We start from the raw sequence: 19,908 nt of genomic DNA, 5'->3' as shown, positions 1-19,908 counted from the left end.
GTGTAGAAAAGATGAATTAGAGGCTATAAGAGGATCGCCATGCACAAACTGAATTACATGTAAATCACCAATGCCTGGACAGCCTATGTGTTCTCTCTATGCCTATGCAGGTCTCTCACGCAGCTACCATATCTGCTCAGCTTTAAAGCTCTGACAAGATCTTGGGACAAAGTGGTACCTTCATCCTTTTGGCACCCCTCCGAGACTTACTTTGATGGTTGGCTGCTGATCTGTCTTAACATTTATTTTTGTCTTTGCAAAAGAGCAAGCTGAGCCCAATTCCCACAACAAGTACTTCTAATGCAAGTAATAAGAGGATGCATGCTCAGGATAAGAGTAGCCAGTCTCCTGCAGTTAATTATTGATGGTTAGTGCCAAGTAAGGTCAGCAGTATTTCACTGACAGCATGGAAAGCATGTTATGCCTCAAGATACCACAAAACCTGGATTAGTTAATAAAATAGTTAAAAATAGACCTACTGCTTAGATTTCTGATGAGTTTTGCAAGAGAACTGTTGTAACACCAGACATTTCTCTTTGACCAGCTACAGAGGAGAATCAAAAATACTGTCACTAGGATATTTTCGTCATCAGAAGGGTGCATGTAATTACTAAGATCAACATTTATAATGAGAACTTCAACCATTTTCTAAATGCCACTGTTATTATTGGAAGCAGGTTAATCAGCAATTTAAAGTTCTCAACCATACCTTGGACCATTCCCAGGGGAGAATTTTCCTTAAGTGTAGAAGACTAGCTAGACATTTAATTTAGTGGAAACAATTTGGAGGAAGGGGAGGTCTCCCTTAGTAAAAACATAAGAGGGCATATTGGTGAGGAATGCTTACTACCTTAGAGATGGCAAAACACATAACTGCCAGCATGGAACAGGGCAGCCTATAATAAGGAAACATTTAAAAAAAAAAAAAGCTAATTACAAACATGTGTAAAGAGGCAGCAAAATGTAAAAAATGAAAAGTAAAGAATTGCAAGATTTTATGGGGAAATGACAAATAATGGGCTGATATGCCCAAAGTCATAGGTTGAGGCCTGCATCATTTATTGCTTAGTGGAAGTCATTTTTCAACTCAAGGAACAATATTCTTCCTCTGCAGACTAAAAATCCCAGTCAGTATAGCATTTATTGTCCCCTTTTCAATGATAATTTTGTCTTGGGGGTACGTTGGTTACCCTCCACTGAGGCTCCTCTGTTCTCATTCAAAAGGGTCAAGTTCCATCTGTTCCATTCAGCGCCTTACATCAAGCCAATCCTGGTGGTATCAGCAAAGTACTTAAGCACGTGCTTAACTTTCATTTTAAATGCACCCATGGCTAAAGCATGTGCTTAAGTGGTTTACAGAATTGGGGCCATAGTCTTGGGCTGGGGTGGAGGGGGAGTGGCCAGCACTTTGGCTCCGCCCACTCTCTGTGCTTTGTAACTAACTCATCCCCTCCACCATCGCATCAGCCTGTTCCCTATGGAGCTGCTCCAAACCCCCTAGACACCAATGGAAGCGGGCTCATTGACTTGAAAGACCTTTGGATCATGCCTCATAAAAGACAGATAGAAAGTGGGAGCGGGACAGAAACTCCTAAAAACAACATATAAAAAAAATGTAACTGGCATGATGTCTGCCAGCTATCACCTTGATCGGTGCATTTCTTTGTCTGCTCCATCCATTTACCCCCAACCTTCATCTGCCTTGTCTATTTAGATTGTAAGCTACTGGGCAGGGACTGTCTGTTGCTATGTGTATATATGGTACCTAGCATTATAGGGCCCTGATTCTGAATGAGGCCTTTGGGTATTGCTCTGCTACAATAATACTAATAATAAATATGTGATGTATAGAATATATACAATTTTCTTTAAGATCCTACTATGCAACCTGCAATCACTGGAGCCCCACTAGCTCTTCTGGAATGCTGTAAAGTTGTTTGATTAAAAAATAATGTAAAAAATTAACATAGCAGTTGAGTAAAGTACAGAGATAGTATCCCAGGATCTGAACACTGTTATTATCACCTCTATTAATTATCTATAAAGATTCAGTTCCTAGAGTCCGTGGAAACCATTAATTATCCTTTCACCAATTTCATGTTCACAAAAGCCTAACAAGGCTGGTTTTATAAATTTCTCCCCTTTGTAGGGTTGAACTGTTCTTTATCTAGCCTGGCTTGTTTTAAAACATGCAACACACTAGAAAGAATATAATTTCTTTTCCTGTGGGGTTCAGAAAAGTTATAAGAATGTTGATAGCCTTGATAAATAGTTTATAGACATGTTAATAAACGTCAAAGCTGAATAAGATTTGAATGTACAACCATTAGATGGGCTATATAAGGCAAAAGCCAGGATTATCAAAACTGGATGCCTAAAGTTAGGCTCATGAGTCCATATTTAAGTATATAAAAACATGCCCTAAGGGGAGTTGGTGGGTGCTCAACACTTTTGAAAATGCTGCAGGTGTCCAAACATGTATTTAGGGCCCTGACTTTATGCATCTAGTTTTGGAAATTTTGGCCTGATGCTTTCGGCATCATGCTACAGAGTCTTTGCTTAGTATTGATGAGAATTTACTACTGCTAAATAAACTATAAAAGGGGTTCCCTTAATGTTCCCCAAATGTAATAAGAGGAAGGATGGGCCAATGGCGAAGGGAGACCCAGGTTCAGTTCCTTATTTCACCAGATATGTGGCATATGGCTATGGGCAAGTAACTTAGGCCCAGATCCCCAATGATATTTAGGTGCCTAACTTCTCTGTGCTTTAGTCCTCCATCTGTATAATGGGGATAATAGCACTTCTTTATTTCACGGGGGTGTTGTCAGGATAAATACATTAAAAGATTGTAAGCTGTTCAGGTGTGGCATTGTATGTCACTTATCTAGGAGATATGACTAACGTAAACTTTGGGAAGTGTTATGAGTTTCAAAGGACTTTTTTAAACAATGGGCTAAGATGAGAATGAACTGTTAGTTGAGTAGGTTTCCTAGGAAATATGTGGGAGGAGGGGAATGCAAATGTCCACTGCCAGACCTGATCCTTTGAAGCTTTGCCCTAGGGAGGGGACCTTTGTCTACAAATTACCTAATCCCAAGATCCAAAGCCCCAAAGAGCATAAAGGAGTAACTTACAGATTCATAGGGGTGTGACATGACTCAGGGTACAATCTGGACTGTTGAATAGCTGTATCCCCTCAATTCTCCAGCCTTTTACACAGCTTTGCTGTGAGAACAATGACTCCTGGGGTGCTCACACGCAGCCTCCAGCAAGTAAATGACTCCCAGCTATACTGTATGAGTGCTATGGCCAGCCACTCTTGAAATTACACTGCAGAGCAACACCAGCAAACTCCCAGGCCCAGGCTTTTCCCCAGAAATGTGCATCTTGTATTGCCCAGCCCTCTCCTGGACAACACAAGCTCATACAAAGTCCATCATTTTATTAATAGAAAATGATATGCACAAGTCCTGTTATCTCAAATGGAGTTTCCCAAACACTTCAATCCAAACACACTGGTTTAGGTAAATCAACAAAACAAGTTTATCAATACAGAAAGATGGATTTTAAGTGATTACACATAATGAGGCATACAAGTCAGAATTGGTTACAAAGACATAAAAGATAAAACGCAACTAATACCTAATTTAACAAGCTAAGTGAATTCAAAACAAAAGGTCTCTCTCACCAGATATTCTAGCAGTCTTACTAGCTGAATTCATTTCAGCCAGGATCCCTCCCCAATCCAATGATGCTTCCTTTGTCCTTCAAGTGTTGTTGATGCCGTGAGTAGAGATGAAGGAAGAGAATATTTTGGGGCGTCTGTACCCCATTCTTATACCTTTTCCTCTTCTTTGAGAATCATCTCCAGCTGGGGTTCAGGAGACAGGAAGCCTGTTGGGATGGGAGCCTCCCACTGTTCCTTTGCCAAGATGTATGTCTCACTTACACCCCTTTTCCTGCCAAAAAATGGCCACTGAACCAGGTGATGGTCCATTTGTTTTCATTGACACCTGACTGAGGTATCAGTTTGCCTTTTGTCTCTGAGGAACTGGTTTCTGGCTGCTTCCCCAGATTTGGAATGTCTTAATAACATTATACAGTAGAATCTTAAAACTTTACATACAATGTTGCCACACATATTTTGCCAGGAGAATAATGATCAGCAAATTATGAGTCTTCATGCATACTTTGTATAAAATGTATCATAGTCTTGTAAAAGGGGTGAACATAAGGGTACAGACTCACAGGGGTTCTTCTTCTGAGGAAAAAATTATGAACTTGTAACCACAAGAAAACCCCACTGTGGGGTTTGAAGGACTATTCACCTGCCAGAGCCCTTGTTGGATTTGGGGGTGATCTCTGGGAAGGTTATCTGCATGCTTGTAAGTTCTTTTATTGTTTCTAATATGTCTCTGTAATGCTTTTATGTAAGTATAAATGTGGTTGCTTAGAAACAGCTGTATGGTAACTGTTCACAGTCTCTGAAGAGAAACCAAAGCTGGCCTGCTGAGGCAGTCTGTGTAGCTGGGGAATTCACTGTGTAGGCAGGAAACTGCAATTTGGAAACCCAGGTCAGGAGAGGGAGAGATGCAGGTCCTCACCCAAGTAAGTTGGTGGCTGGGGAGATGGAAGCCTAAGAGTGGATGCCCTGGCTGGATCACAAGGGGGGAATTACAGGTGCAGTTATCCTGAACTGTCACAGACATGTCAATGAAAATATCAATACAAAACTGAACATGAAGACTTCAGTGTTCAAACACAGCCTGGTGCTTAGTTCATACCGAGATCCACATGTATGCAAAATTTCCTATATTTTAAAGTTATTTACAGTGTACTTTCCCTTCAATTAAAAAATGAGAAAAATAATAGCTGTATATTTTAGCTGTGAACTTCTCCATAAATGGTGATGCCTATTGCATGTTTGTAGGTAGTGTTAGAATGACTGGGTGTGTTACCTGCACACTCTAGGACACCCACCTTTACCCAGTTCTTAGGTCTCAAGGCATAACCCGGTCGATTTAGGCACCCCCACCCTTACCCAGTTCCTAGGGCTCAGGGCGTACTCCTCTGCAGGTTTGCGGGATCTTTTTACCAGTGAAAGAGCCTTATACAGTAATACCCTTATCCCCTATTTATTAACAATTACCAAGCAAAATACACATGTTAAGCATACAATGCCATGCTCATCAATCCTGATCACGCAGGCGGACTATCCCTGTTGGCCAGGCAAGTTCAGTCTCGTCTGGGTTCTGGTTGATGCACGTCATGGTCGTGCAGAAGATTCTTAGCAGCTCTGATGTCTGTGGGGCTGTGTCTTGGGGGGTGAGTTCTTCTTCTTCTTCCAGGTTTTTCCTTCTTATTCTTATTCTTTTCCCTTTTCCTTTCTTTTTTCCTTCCCAGCTAGTCTCCTTCTTGGATCTCCGTTTATATAGTGACACTTGAGTCCTGCTTAGCTATCCCTAAACCAATCATTTTACTAAAATGTTACAAAATAATTCTTTGACCAATCCTAACATATTGTGTAATAATTCTTTACCCAATCATACCCCACCACCTTAGTTGATTTAAAACTTGTAAAATTAATTATACAACAGACAGAAACAATCAAAGAACCAGACAGAGACCATACAGATAAACAATAGAGAAGTGGGGACCATAAAAGCAAAACAATAACAAAGTAGAGATTTCACACCCACAACTGTTGATAAGTGGTTCCTTGTCAGGCACAATGCTATCAAACAAAGTTTTCTTTAAACATCTTAAGATCTGTTTCTTTATCTAGTGATGGTGGGTTCTATTAGGACAGGATCCCCTTCTTAACAGCCCGATATCACATTGTTTTATGTAATTTAGATGGAATGTGAGGATGTGACTTTCTGCTTCTTGGCTCATGGCTGCTGCTCTCCTAACATGGCTGCAGAAAAAGGCCTCGGACCTTACAGGTGTGTGCAAGAAGGTAGACAAAACATAAAGCTTCAAAGCCTGATGCTGTAAGGACAATGTCCCAGATTCAAAGTGACCATTACATTGAATTTGATTGTTCATCCACTTATCCACACCAGGGGTGAAATGCAGAGGACCAGGTCCTCAGATGGAATAAACCAGCTTAGCTCTGTTGACTTCAGTGGAGCTCTGGAGCATAAATTTAGAATTCAAAAAACTATGACTTTATTAAAACAGCCCAGGATATTTTGACTGACCTTCGGTCTTTGTCAGCAGCAAAAGTTTCTTTCTCACAAGCATTTCATTAGTAGATCCACCTTACTATGGAGTACTATGTAGAAAACTTTAAAGGGACAGAACAAAATAACGTGTCACAGTTCAGAGCAAATGCATCTGTATTCCCCCTCGATGGTCCAGTAAGGGCACTGCTCTAGACTCCCAGCTCCTCGGCCAACACCTCTCTTAGTCTGACACCTGTTTCTCTCTCCTGACCAGGATGTTTCCAGACTGCATAGCTCCCTGCCTATACTGTGACCTCCTCAGAAAAGTCAGACTGCCTAAGCAGGCCTGCTTTGCTTGTCTTCTCAGAGATGGTGTGGCAGGGTGCTAAACCGAAAGCTGCTTAGCCAACCCTCTGTCACTCCAGCTCCAATTAAGGGAGGTGAATTGGAGCTGGGTAGATCACCCTGCCCTGATTGGGGAAGCTGGAACAGCTGCGGCCTTGTCAGGCTGGGGCTGGATAAAAGCCCCAGGGGAAGGAAGCCAGAGGAGGAGCTGGGAAGAGGGGAAGCTGCACTAAGGGAGGATTCAGAGTAACAGCCATGTTAGTCTGTATCCGCAAAAAGAAGAACAGGAGTACTTGTGGCACCTTAGAGACTAACAAATTTATTAGAGCATAAGCTTTCGTGGGCTGTAGTCCACGAAAGCTTATGCTCTAATAAATTTGTTAGTCTCTAAGGTGCCACAAGTACTCCTGTTCTTCTTTTTACTAAGGGAGGAGTAGCTTGTCCCCTCTCCCCTGCTGGTAGACAAGCAGAAAGGGGTTGTGTGTATTGTGGTGAAAGGGTGGTGGGAACACTACTTGTAAAATAAAGCACCAGGTGAGCACTGCAACAAAGGACTCCAAGTGACTTTCTCAGCCCAGCGGGGGCAGGAGCCAGGTGGGCCCAGCAGGGACACTGCTACAGATGGTAAACAGTGGGAATTGCCACAGTTATAGTTACCACACAGCTCTTTCTAAGCAAGCCCATTTATTCTTAAGGTAAAAGCATCACAGAAAAAAACATATTAAAAACAATAAAAGATAAAAGCTTATCAGAGATCCCTCCCCCGCTCCCCCCCCCCCCCCCGCCCCAACTCCAGCAAGGACTCTGGCCAGCAAACAAACTGCACACAGGGTTTTCTCCTGTGGTCACAAGTTCATCACGGCTCTTGCTCAGAACTAGCACACGCGTGAGTCCCTCCTTTATCCAGTTTGAGTCTCTGAAGAGACCGCAAATAGTTAATCGGCCAGATAATGGGTTTCTGCTTGAGGGGCAACTTCAAAAGGATGGATCTGGAGGTGGCTTATTTTGCATTCCTCTCCTCCCAAGTATTTCCTAGGAATCCCCCTCTCTGTCTAGCACATTGTTTCAAAGAGTCCTTTGAAGTGCATAATACGTCCTTGGGTTTACATTAGCCATGTCTTCTCCTTAAAGAAATTATATACAATCCCACAATAACACGTCAACATTTGCATTTTTAATTCAATGCACTCCTAAAATACTGATACTTAAGTCAATAAGGTTTAACTGGGATAAAGCAGGAAATGACCTTCTGTCACACCATGATGATAGAATACATGTTTTAAGCTTTTTTTAATTTGTCATTTTAACATCCTGTCATTAAATTAAATTAAATTAAATTTAAATTAATGGAGATATCCCATCTCCTAGAACTGGAAGGGACCTTGAAAGGTCATTGAGTCCAGCCCCCTGCCTTCACTAGCAGGACCAAGTACTGATTTTGCCCCAGATCCCCAAGTGGCCCCCTCAAGGATTGAACTCACAACCCTGGGTTTAGCAGGCCAATGCTCAAACCACTGAGCTATCCCTCCCCCCCATTTATTAACATGATTTTGATTTCTAACTGTATGTATACCCTGTTTCCCCGAAAATAAGACAGTGTCTTATATTAATTTTTGCTCCCAAAGATGCGCTAGGTCTTATTTTCAGGGGATGTCTTATTTTTCAGAAATGAAAAATGCCTTATTATCGGTGGATGCCTTATTATCGGGGAGGTCTTATTATCGGGGGGATGCCTTATATTACAACGAGAGGCAAAACTGTAAGTAGGCCTTATTTTCGGAGGATGTCTTATTTTCGGGGAAACAGGGTATGTTTCATCGTTAGGGGCCAGCTGCTGCAAACACTTACACATGTGGGTAACTGTACTCCTGTAAGGAAAGAGGCAGTCAATTAGGAGCTAGGACAGCTGGGGTTTGTTCCAGATTCTGCCACTGATGTGCTGCATGATTGTGGGCATGGCACTTCACCTCTTTGTGAATCCCAACCTTTGTCTGCCTGCCTATTTGGATTGTTAGCTTTTCAGGGCAGCTTTTCTTAGTAGATGTTTGTCCAGTGCTTAGCACTATGGGGCTGGTTGGGGCTTTTAGGAGCTACTATAAATAATAGTCCCATTAACGCTAATGATAGGGTTCACATGAGTAAAGATACTTACATGCCTGTTTGCAGGATTGGGATGAGTGAGCGTGCAGTTGACTACAGCTCAAAGAAACGCTATTGGATTAAAAATCATATGAAAAGCCCCTGCATTACTGAAAACAGATTTCATTATTAAAATTTAAATCCTTTTTTTAAAAATGTAATTCACTTTCCACCATTTGTTCCCCTTGTTTATTTTTTATCCTTAGACTGTGAGCTCTTCGGGGCAAAGTCTGTCTTTTTGTCTTGTGTTTGTTTGCCTAGCACAGTGGGGTTGGGGCCTCTGTGCACTACCACACTACACAAAATAAGCGATAGCAATAGCTTCATTCACATAGGACAACGGAAATAGACTAGTCAGTATCATTTGTGTTTCTAACTCATGTGGTTGTGCAGAAAACTTTGATAGCATGAGCTGAATTTAAAGTGATGCAGTAGTGTCTGCCAGAGTTTCCAGATCTCTTGAAACAGTAACTCTGAGAAGTGTGAACCACCCTGTTTAATCCCACATGGGTGTTAACTCTGAAGTCTAATGACGATCATTTCAATAGCTGTGGTGTTAACTATTTCACCACTGATCATTTGAACAGAAACTTCCAGCTAATATGCCTATTCCACAGCTGCAAACTACCTCCTCCGATGCCAAAATCCCCAATTGTCACTTACACAATCGGCAAAGCTCTCAACTTCTCCCCTTGACAATGCCCAGGATGTAGTGATGCACTGTCAGTGCAAAAATCTGTGACTTATTGAAAGTGTGGGGACAGCACAAAATCAATTGAATACTATAGTGATTGCATTGTTCATTTCCATACTTATTTTAATAAAACCTTGGGTTTTCCATTTAAATGAAACTGCCCCAGAATTTTTCAGTTGACTGCACCACAATGCCACAGAATCCTGCAAAATGTAAGGCCAGTTTGCCACAGAATACATAGTGTTGATTAGCAAAAACATTGAGACTCCATGCCTGTAGTACAGCATGCGCTCTGGGATAGATCAACTTTAAATACATTACAACTGCTCCCTTGGGAAAATAATGTAAGTTTGGTGGAGCTAGGTGAAGGGCTGCTGAAGAGGGATGAATTACTCATTTTCCACCCCCCTTTGGCTCTGTGTTGAAAGCCACTAAAGAGAAGCCAAAAGAAGCTTTCCTGGCCAAGGCCGGTTTAGCAAGAATAGCTTCATGCCCTGTGCACTAGTTACCAGGAAAGGAGCCCTAAGATTGCAGTTTGAGATATGGTCAATGGTTGATCAAGGGATGTGGCTACCAGCCTCTCAATACAGGGCTGCCCTTGCTACCATACATAGCTGATTTGAGCATTAAACGCCCCTAAGGCATGTACTTCATGGTCAAATTCTGGCTTCAATGGTACCAGGATTTGGCCCTTAATGACAAAAGATGCAATTAAGACACAGTCCAGTGAGTGTTCAGCATAGCATCACCCCTTAGGAGGGTGCAGCATACATTCTCCTCTGTCGCCAGCCAGCTGTACTGGCCAATCCACGTTGGGGAGGCTTGGTCTTGCCTCTGCCCCACTTCTTGTGGAAAGGCTGAGGGACACCACCTTCCACATGGAGAAGTGCAGGGGCTGCAGTTGTAGCCAGTCCCTGCATAGGGTTTGCAAAGTGGGGAAGATGATAACAGTTTCCAGATGCTTACCAACGGCTCTAACTTTCTGTAAGGAGAGGAAGGGTAAAGATTGGGTAAAGAGGGCCACTTGGCTTCCGATCACTCTTGTACCAGTGACATCGATGGGAGTTGGCCATTGACTTCAGTGGGAACTGGATCAGGCCCATAATCTGTGTCTCAGTTCCCCATCTGTAAAATGGGGATGATAATAGAACCGGCTGGAAAAATTCTGAAAAAACAATGCTTCATTGGAATTTTCAGACTTAGCGAAATTGGAACATTTTGTGGTGATGGACTGATTTCTCCAATGTTCCGAAGGAACCCAGGCAGGTTTTGAAACCCTCTTGCTAGGCTGGTTTCCAGCCAATTCACCCACCTGGCTCCTCAGTAGCCTGACTGGTGGGCTGCCAGGAAGCCCAGCCTTCCAGGATCTGTGGCCCCAGAATACCCCTCACCTCCATGCGGATTGTTCAAGAGTCAGGGACCCCAGGACTTCCAGTTTCTGTGGCTCCAAGGCAGCCCAGCAGACTGACTGCCCCTGAGCCAGAGCTCCCTTTTGCAGAGAATTTCTGGTTTTCATTCAGAACAAAACCACGTTTTGGGATAGCCAAAGCTTCCGTGGACTGGAATTACCTTTCTCCGCACTACTCTAAATAATCTGCCACCTTTTGTCTATCTTGTCTATTTTGAGTGTAAAGCCTTTTACAGGTACTATCCCTAAGCATGTGTTTGTACAGGGCCTAGCACAATGGGGCCCTAATCTTGGTGGTGACCTCTGAGCGCTATTGTAATACATGTAATAGATATAGCTTATTATCCCTCCCTCAAACCACATACATCTATGTGGATGTTTTACCAAATGGGAAAATGGACTGTTTGCAGCAAAACCTTATAAAAAAACTTCATTCTGAACTCACAAATTTCAAAACAAAACTTCAGAGGGTCAGAAGGGATCCAAGGAAGTTCTGAGTCTTGGTCTGCTTATTATGCTTTCCCTCCTTACTCGTAACTGTAGGATTTCATCTCTATCCCGACCCAACCAGTAGTGACAAGAAAATCTTTTCCACAGAATTCAGTCTATTTATGTCTGGATAGTGCCAAGGGAAAAATCCTTCTGAGCAGAGTAAGGCATGGCCCATTTCCGTTAGCTTCTTCCTCTGGAGTTGTGGGTGGAAGATAGGGAAGGAAGGAGATAGCTAACGTTTTGTTTGAAATCATTTTTCCGAAGAGATGTGTAGTAAAATAAATACTTGTTTCTTTTAGGGTTCATTTTTTTCATAGCAAAGCTAGAATCTTTCATGAATAAATATTCCCATAAACAAAACCATGGAGAGCACTGGCTCAGCAAGGATTTATGGATCAAATATCTAAATGTGCATACTTGCCAAATGAATACCTGCCCCATAATCTCCAATCAATAAAAAGAGATGAGGGGCAATGGATTTCTTTGTCTTAGCATAATGGACTACACCTGCTAAATTGCCATGTACGTTAATTATATTATTATTAATGTATTTGTATTGTTATGGTAGGCATCACCAGATGGCATTGTTACATATAGACCTCCACGTTCTTTTTCTTAGTCTGCGAGCAAGTTTTGACTGTTGGGAAGATATGCCATGTTGGGTTTATGCATCCATCCTTTCAGGTGCCTGGTGCAATGTTATGGAACTATGTGTGTGTATGGGGTTTTGCAGTTATTTGAACTACTCTTGGATTTTGTACAGAGGCAGATTCTAGAGAGAAGGAGCTGTGTGAGTAGCAGGAGGGTTTGCTTTCTGCCTTGGGCTCTGATTAGAGTCAACTCTTGAGGCAGAGTTGCTCCCTGGGAACTGCACATTGATATTGGGCTGAGATTCCTGGAGGAAGAGATTGCCCGGCATGCTGTTTGACCATATCATGTCAGCACAGATGTCTGGGTATAAATAAAGGAAGTTACGATGAAAGGATACCCAGGCTCTGTGTCACTGATTTCTCCTCCGGGGGAGGCTGACCTGCAAAGCCCTGGACACCTGCTCCTGGTCAGCACAGAGTGACGCCGATGTCAGAATGAGGCACTGGTGTAAGACAAAGAGGCACCTAGTGGTCCAGCCAGGAATCTGGGTCCCATTGTGTTAGACATTGTACACACATGAAATGAAAAAGGACAGCCCCTGACTCAAAGAGCTGCCAACCTGAGCCTATGATGAGAGACAGCAAACAGGGCAGAGACCAGGCAATAGTGAAATGACTGTATTTGGAATAATAAGTAGCAGTCATTTCTATATGTAGCTTTAGCACCAAAACTGGGATTAATCTGGAGTTGTTTCCATGTACTAGAGGTAGTTTCTAAAGCTCTGAGCCTGCTATGAAGTCAATGGGACTTAATACAAGCATAGGGATCCACCTACAGGGATCTGATTGCAGGAGCAGGGCCAAGACAGGCCCTTTTCCAGGCAAAGAGGAGAATGCTGTGGTCAGAAGTAAGGGCAGTTTTTTCAAGGGGATCTCATCACATAAGAAAGAGGTGACAAAGGGCCGTAAGCTAGGCAAAAGGAGCCTGCACAGCTGTGAGGCTCAGAGTATCTAGGGAAGCTTCCTAGGCTCTGTAGATGCAGAGGCTATTCTGTACTCCATGGGGAATGGAACCTCTCTGCAGACAGGAAATGCCCATTGAGGTAACTTCTAGGTCCGTTTTAATACTTATTCAATAAAGTGTGAGGGGACAGGATGGAGCTGATTAGTTTGTGTGCCCAGGGTGGCCCTAGGCCTGTGTCAAAGTACAGGTAGATGGTGATTCACACTTTTGGGGCCACCATCAACCCCACCTCAACTTTCCATTAAAGCCTTCCCCACTTCCAGGTGCACTATGCCATTCTACTTTGAAAGTTGAATATAGGGAATCAGTGCTCTCCCAGTGATAAGTGTCACTCCCCTTTCCCTGCTAATAAGCCCTGCCTCTCTCCCCAAATGTCCTACCTGGATTATGGAAATCTGTCTGAGTCCCCCCCGCCCCCCAATCTTAATTTGCACAGAGATAACTCTGTGCTTACAAACTTTTGATGTTGGTTCAAAATGACCCTGTCCATTTCCAACCACCAGATGTGCATTTCACATGCCTGGCGGCTAGTCGCAGAACCCTAATACATTTCCAAGGTAGAAGCTGGAAGTGGCACTTGATCCCCATTATTTATATGGATAAACAGAGGTGCAAAGAAGTGAAGAGACTTTCTCAAAGTCCCTCAGCTGCTATGTGGCAGAAATGGAACTAGATCCCAGGTCTCCTGATCCCCAGTCTAGTACCAAAGTAAGAGATTAGGCCAAATACCTCCCATTAGTGTCCATTGTGAGGCATCAGCCACTGGTGTGCAATTACCTGGACTCACCACACATCACAGCTTTTTTACTTTTATTTTTTAAATATGTAAAATTGAAATAAAAAAAAGTTAATAACTATTAGTGTCTTGTCTCCTAAAGATAATCTTCAAGAGCGTCAAAGCAGGGGCCAGATTTTTAGAAGGCCTCAGCACATTTGGGTGCAAAGCCCTTTTGAAAAATGTGGTCCCTGTTTAAGTGCATTCATGGGAGCTGAATTCTTTTGAAAATCTGGCCCAATTTATAGCTGCTGAGCTCTTGAAAAATCTGGTCCTAATAGTCTAGAGGGAGTATCCAAATTTTTGCAGGCACTGCTGGGAATAATGCTTACCTCCCTTTGTCAAGCACTTTAAAAGCTATGGATGGATGACAAATGTTATATACATGCTAAATTAGTACTTAGCAAAGGCCCAGTGTTTAAAAACACATTTTAAATGTTGCTATTGCAAACTATTGCCACAAGATGGCAGGTTTCAACTGTTTGATCAGCAAATTACTTCCAGCTGGTCAAGCTTACATATGGAAAACACTCTGACACTCAGTCATTCTCATCTCAGCTCCTTCACCCTGGAATTCTTTTTAATGTTGGAAGCCAGCTGGAGGTTTGATCTTAAAGGAGATGTCAGATGAGTGACAGCAAGGGGAGGACACTCAGAGCCAGTGTGGTCAGGAGGGGCAGGTGGAAGAAGGAGATATCACAGGAAACCAGAAAGGAAGGCAAGGAGAAGCAAGATCAATGGGGGAAAGGCAAGAGGGGGGCAGTGGGTGGTGAAGTAGGTTGAAAGAGCAGCTGCTGAAGACAGGGCCAAGAAGGGGAGAAGTAGGGGACACAGGCTAATAAACCAGGGGGAGCAGCTGCCAAGTAAGCAGGTTGGGGCTGGGCTGGGGGCCTGGCAGATGCATACCTGGTGGGTCAGACCCCTTGAGCTAGTCCTGTGTGCTGACTGCAGGGAAGAAGTTTCATGCTGGCTGGCCAGAGGGCATGAGGAAGAGAGGCTGATTGGAAGGAGGAGAGAGCAGTGAACAAAGGAGCTGGAGAGTTGGCCGGCTGTACTGGGCCAAAAGAGGCAGTGTGAGGAGGGAGTGCTAAACTCTACTCACAGAGCCGTCCCCCATGCAGCGATGCCTTTACACAAGCACTGCCCTGTGCACTGCAGTGAGAATACACCCCTGCCCTGCTTTAATTGCAGTAACCCTGACGAATATTGGGTTTGAGTATGATACAGTAACACTGTTACAATATTCATACCTTATTGTCTGATAACACCTTCACAGCTGAAGATCCCATGGCTCTCTGTAAACGTGAATTAAACCGCACAACACCCCTGCAAAGTAGATAGCTATTTCCATCCCCACTTTACAGTTGGGTAAACATCTACAGTACTTAAAGCGCATAATGACTGATGCCCTAGAAGATCACATATGCGCAGTCAGCACTGGGGGGCGAACAATCTCAAATCTTTGGATCACTGATGACATTGATGGCCTGTCAGGCAGCGAAGGTGAACTTGCCAACCTTGTGAAACGATTGGATGAAATCTCCGCAAAATACGGCATGGAAATCAGTGAGAGAAAACCAAGCTGATGACAAACAAACCTGATGGGATCCGCTCACATATCACTGTCAGTGGACAAGAGCTGGAGACAGTGAAACAGTTCAAATATTTGGGGCAATCGTCACTGATGAAGGATCCAAAGCACAAATTTGGGCAAGAACTGCTCAAACAACACCAGCAGAAGCAAAGCTAAAGCTAGAAAATTTGGAGGAATAAGAACATCTCCCTGGAATCCAAACTAAAACTGCTGCACACATTGGTCATCTCCATTTTTTTGTATGCGTATGAGACCTGGACCCTTACGGCAGAACTTGAACAGAAAATACAGGTAGTAGAGAGGAGATACTTCCATAAAATCTTGGGCATCTCCTACTTCGACCACGTCACTAATGAAGAGGTCCACAACATCATCACCCAATGCACTGGGTCATCTGAAGACCTCCTGATGACCGTGAAGAAGGGCAAGCTGAAGTGGTACAGCCATGTAACAAGATCATCTGGCCTATCCAAGATCATCCTCCAAGGGACAGGGGAAGAGAAGAAGAGGTAGACAGAAGAGATGGACTGACAACATAAAAGAGTGGACAGAAATGGACTTCGTGGAGACTCAAGCACTGACACACAATCGTCAGGAGTGGAGACAATTGGTTGATTGCTCATCAATGATGGTGCCTCAACAACCAATGTGGTTATGGGAGTGATGATGATAATGAAGAAACTGAGGCACGGTGGTTAAGTGGCATGTCAGTGTGGGCAGAAGGAAGAGAACCCAGGATTCACTGGTTCTCTGCTCTGACCACAAACTTTAGGAGGCAAAAAAAGCTGGGACTTGCCACTTATTCTAGTCCATGTGCAAATGATGAGGAGGCATTGGAAATTCAGTAGAATCAAAGATGACCTTAAGAACAGGAGACGAGAACTGGAGGCTGGGTTAGTGTCAGAAGATTGGAGATTCTTCCAGAGTCAAGTTAGAGTGGGAAAAAGTGAAGACGAATATCTGAGTCCAACTGATGGATGTGTCTATAGTGCAGCGAGGGGAGGGTTTGGAATTCATGGAGTGTTTAAAGCAGGGGTGAGCAAATTACGGCCCACGGGCCAGATCTGGCCTTTCAGGGCTTTGGATCCTGCCCACGAGATTGCAACCCCATGGCGCCACAGGCCCCGTGCCGCTCCCAGAAACGGCTGGCACCACGTCTCTGTGGCCCCTGGGGGGGGGGGGCAGAGGGCTCCGTGCGCTGCCCCCGCCTGCAGGCACTGCCTCCCACAGCTCCCATTGGCCAGAAACGGGGAACCGCGGCCAATGGGAGCTTCGGGGGAGGTACCCGCAGGTGAGCGCAGCGCGCGGAGCTCTCTGGCCCCACTCCGCCAGGGGCCGCAGGGACGTGGTGCTGGCCGCTTCCGGGAGCAGCACGGGGCCAGGGCAGGCAGGCAGGGAGCCTGCCCTGGTCCCGGTGCACACCACTGCCACCCCAGAGCTGCTCCAGGTAAGCGGCTCTGGGCCGGAACCCACACCCTGAACCCTTCCTGCACCCTGCACACCATGCACCCTCCACACCCCACACTCCAACCCCCTGCCCTGAGCCCCTTCCTGCACACCGCACCCCCTCCCACACCCTGCACTCCCTCCCGCACCCCGACCCCCTGCCCCAGCCCTACATTCATGGCCCTGCATGCAATTTCTCCACCCAGATGTGGCCCTTGGGCCAAAAAGTTTGCCCACCCCTGGTTTAAAGCCTTCTGTGATTAGAGACTCATTGGTCTCCCCTTAGCAAATGGGATTCCAACTACCTGGGTTCAAAAATGTTAGTCCTTGTTAGGCAGGCTTAACCTGGTTAGGAAGGGGGAAAGGGCAAAGATGTTAGACACCCAAATTCTTGCAGGAGCTTTGCTTACTGGAAGAGGCTAACTTTTTGAGCCAGAGATCATAATGCTGTGCCTATTGCCACTTTTCCTACTTCGAATCTGGTAGCTCTTCGTTGTCATTCTCTGGTAGTTAATTTAGTATCATGCCTCACCCGAAAGAGGAAGTCTGCTGAGAAGCAGTGGCAGAGGTCTGTGGTGTGACTCTAATGTGATTGGAGGAGTCAGTGCAGAGACTGGGTTGCTGTCAGCAGCTGTGCGTTCCCCTTCATGCTCTGTAACTGCACAGAAATTGCTGTTGGGGCTGAGCAAACCACTGGTATTTCGCTGCAAGCTATTTTTACACTGACCATTGTAGTGTAGGGAAGGCTGGAGGCAAAAAGGTTTCAGAGTGGTAGCCGTGTTAGTCTGTTTCAGCAAAAACAACGAGGCGTCCTTGTGGCACCTTAGAGACTAACAAATTTATTTGAGTATAAGCTTTCATGGGCTAGAATCCACTTCATCAGATGCATGAAGTGAAAAATACAGGAGCGGGTATGAATACATGAAAGGATGGGGTTGCTTTACCAAGTGTGAGGTCAGTCTGTCAACTATCTGTAATGGGCCACGCTCTTACCACTTCAAAAGTTATTTTTCCTCCCTTGGTATCCTGCTGTTAATTGATTTGTCTCATTAGACTGACCTCACACTTGGTAAAGCAAGTCCCAGTCTTTCATGTATTTATACCTGCTCCTGTATTTTTCACTTCATGCAACTGATGAAGTGGGTTCTAGCCCACAAAAGCTTATGCCCAAATAAATGTGTTAGTTTCTAAGGTGCCATAAGGACTCCTCATTGTTTTTGGAGGCAAAAAGACACTTTTGGCTTGTGAATTTCTAAGTCTGAAGGTTCATACAACTCTTTACATGTAAATCTCCAAACCAACTAACACATTCAGGGTTAAAAACAATGTGAGTCTATGAACGTTCTTTCTTTTGCTCTTGCACAGGAAAGAACTCTTCATCAAAAAATCTGTAATATTCTAGCCAATCTCTATCCCTTCAGGTGTCCACTGCAATGTTATGGAACTATACATGTGTATGGAGGCCTGCAGTTATTTGAACTATTCTTGGATTCTGCTTTGAGCTGTAGTATCTCAGAAAATGGAGAACTTCAGATCCTGGGGTAGTTCCAGTACAGCAGATGAATTTTTTGGCTCTAGTGAAAGGAGCAATGTGACCTAGAGCTTATGGAAAGGCACTGGGAGTCAGGACTCCTAGGTTCAGTTGCTGATAGTGTTACTGACTTATTGTGTAACCTTGGTTATGTCACTTAATTGGTCTGCGTCTCAGTTTCCCCATCTGTAGAATGAAATGGCTTGCCCATCTCAGGAGTATTGTGAAGAGTGCTTTAATGCTGGTAAAACAGCTGGAGAGTTCTAGCTGAAATATGTTATAGTGGTGCAAAGTATTAACAAGTGACTGCCACTGTCAGAGAAAACTGGTGACAGGCTCTGTAGTGTAGACATAGCCTATGTCTGCATAGCTGTGGTGGCATGGACCTAGTTTGATGCAGCATACGTCCCCAGAAAGTTTTTCTGCTGGATTGCATTTAGTGACTGTTATAGCAACCTCAGGGCTGCTCTAACTCATTGTCAGCTGCCCACAGCCAGGTATGACCAGGATGTAAGGATGCCCCAGTTCCTTTGCCCAGGATCATGCCAAGTGTACAGGAGCCCTGCACTACCAAGGAGTTCTCCCACGCAGAGTGAATTCTCAGGGTGTTGACCCACCAACTTTATGGCCACGATGAGTTGCACAAGCAGCCAGAATGGGAAACCTGTTGCACATGGTCCCCGTATATACTTTGGAAATAGAATATATCCTGTAAATCCTGTTGTCTTTCTGATAGAAAGACATGTATTTCTACAGCTGATGGCTCATGAGATATCAGACCTTAAAATGATTACTAATCCTTTGCCAACGTGGTATTATTGGTATCAGTCTAGGACAGAACACAGCAAGACTGAAAGCAGTGGAATTGTCATCCTCTTAACAGCAACAATTCTGCTGGTGAGCTCTTCTACCAAACCCAAAAAGTCTTGCTGTAAATAAGATGAAGAGACAGACCCACAAAGGTATTTAGGCCTAGATACCTTTGTGGAGCTAGGCCAAATTGAGATTGTCAGTAATGATTTCTGGAAAGCACCACTAGAATGTTCTCAACACCAAATAATTTCTTCTTTTGCTCTTCCCATTGGTGGGCCTAAACTGCAAAATTCTGGCCTGGATTTTGAGTCCCTGAAGATAGTGGGTGTTCGAATCTGCAGGGGTTTGGTTTTGTTGTGCTCATTCTGAGACTGGAATCAGCTAGTTTGGGCTCAACTCCCTCAAATTCAGAGGGAGCTTGTGCTACAAGTTTGTTTTGGGCCCATCTTATGCGTTTTTTTTTTTAATGAGGAAAAAAAATTGACATTAAATCAGCATTTCCCAAACTTTTCAAGTATAGGAGGTCCCAAAGCTTCGGCTGCAGCCACAATTAACCAGCCCCTTGGGCTCACAGGGTTGAGTGTGTGTGTCAGCTGGCACTGGCCAGCCACAGATATCTAATTGCAGTGTAGACATTGTTCTATTTGTCACAGTGGGTATCTCCTGGATAAATCTGAAGGTTTGTTTTATACCTTTGGGGTCCATCGTATTTAAAATGCAATTGTTTGTGTGTTATTGTTGACGTGCATGTAACTCCTCTAGGAAACATAACTAATATAAAGCTTGGGAAATGTTAGGAACTTCAAATGATTTTTGGAAACAATGTGAACTTGTAAAATTAAGTGGATTTCTGAGGAAAACTCTGGTGGGGGGGTATGCTAATATAA

General features: G+C 44.1%; 1 long non-coding RNA gene across 1 annotated transcript; it reads right to left on the bottom strand.

Moving 5' to 3' along the window:
* Positions 1 to 3,522: 3,522 nt before the first annotated feature.
* Positions 3,523 to 6,783, bottom strand: LOC135974981 (uncharacterized). The gene is made up of 2 exons (XR_010592046.1): positions 6,207 to 6,783; positions 3,523 to 5,465 (listed from the first exon to the last, which is right to left on the bottom strand). It is a non-coding gene; the product is annotated as an uncharacterized LOC135974981 (long non-coding RNA).
* Positions 6,784 to 19,908: the final 13,125 nt, after the last annotated feature.

Source organism: Chrysemys picta, chromosome 1, assembly GCF_011386835.1.
Source record: "Chrysemys picta bellii isolate R12L10 chromosome 1, ASM1138683v2, whole genome shotgun sequence".
In the NCBI taxonomy this organism is placed as follows: Eukaryota; Metazoa; Chordata; order Testudines; family Emydidae; genus Chrysemys; species Chrysemys picta.
The sequence above is the reverse complement of the archived record's forward strand: the minus strand, read 5'-3'. Positions and strand labels throughout refer to the sequence as shown.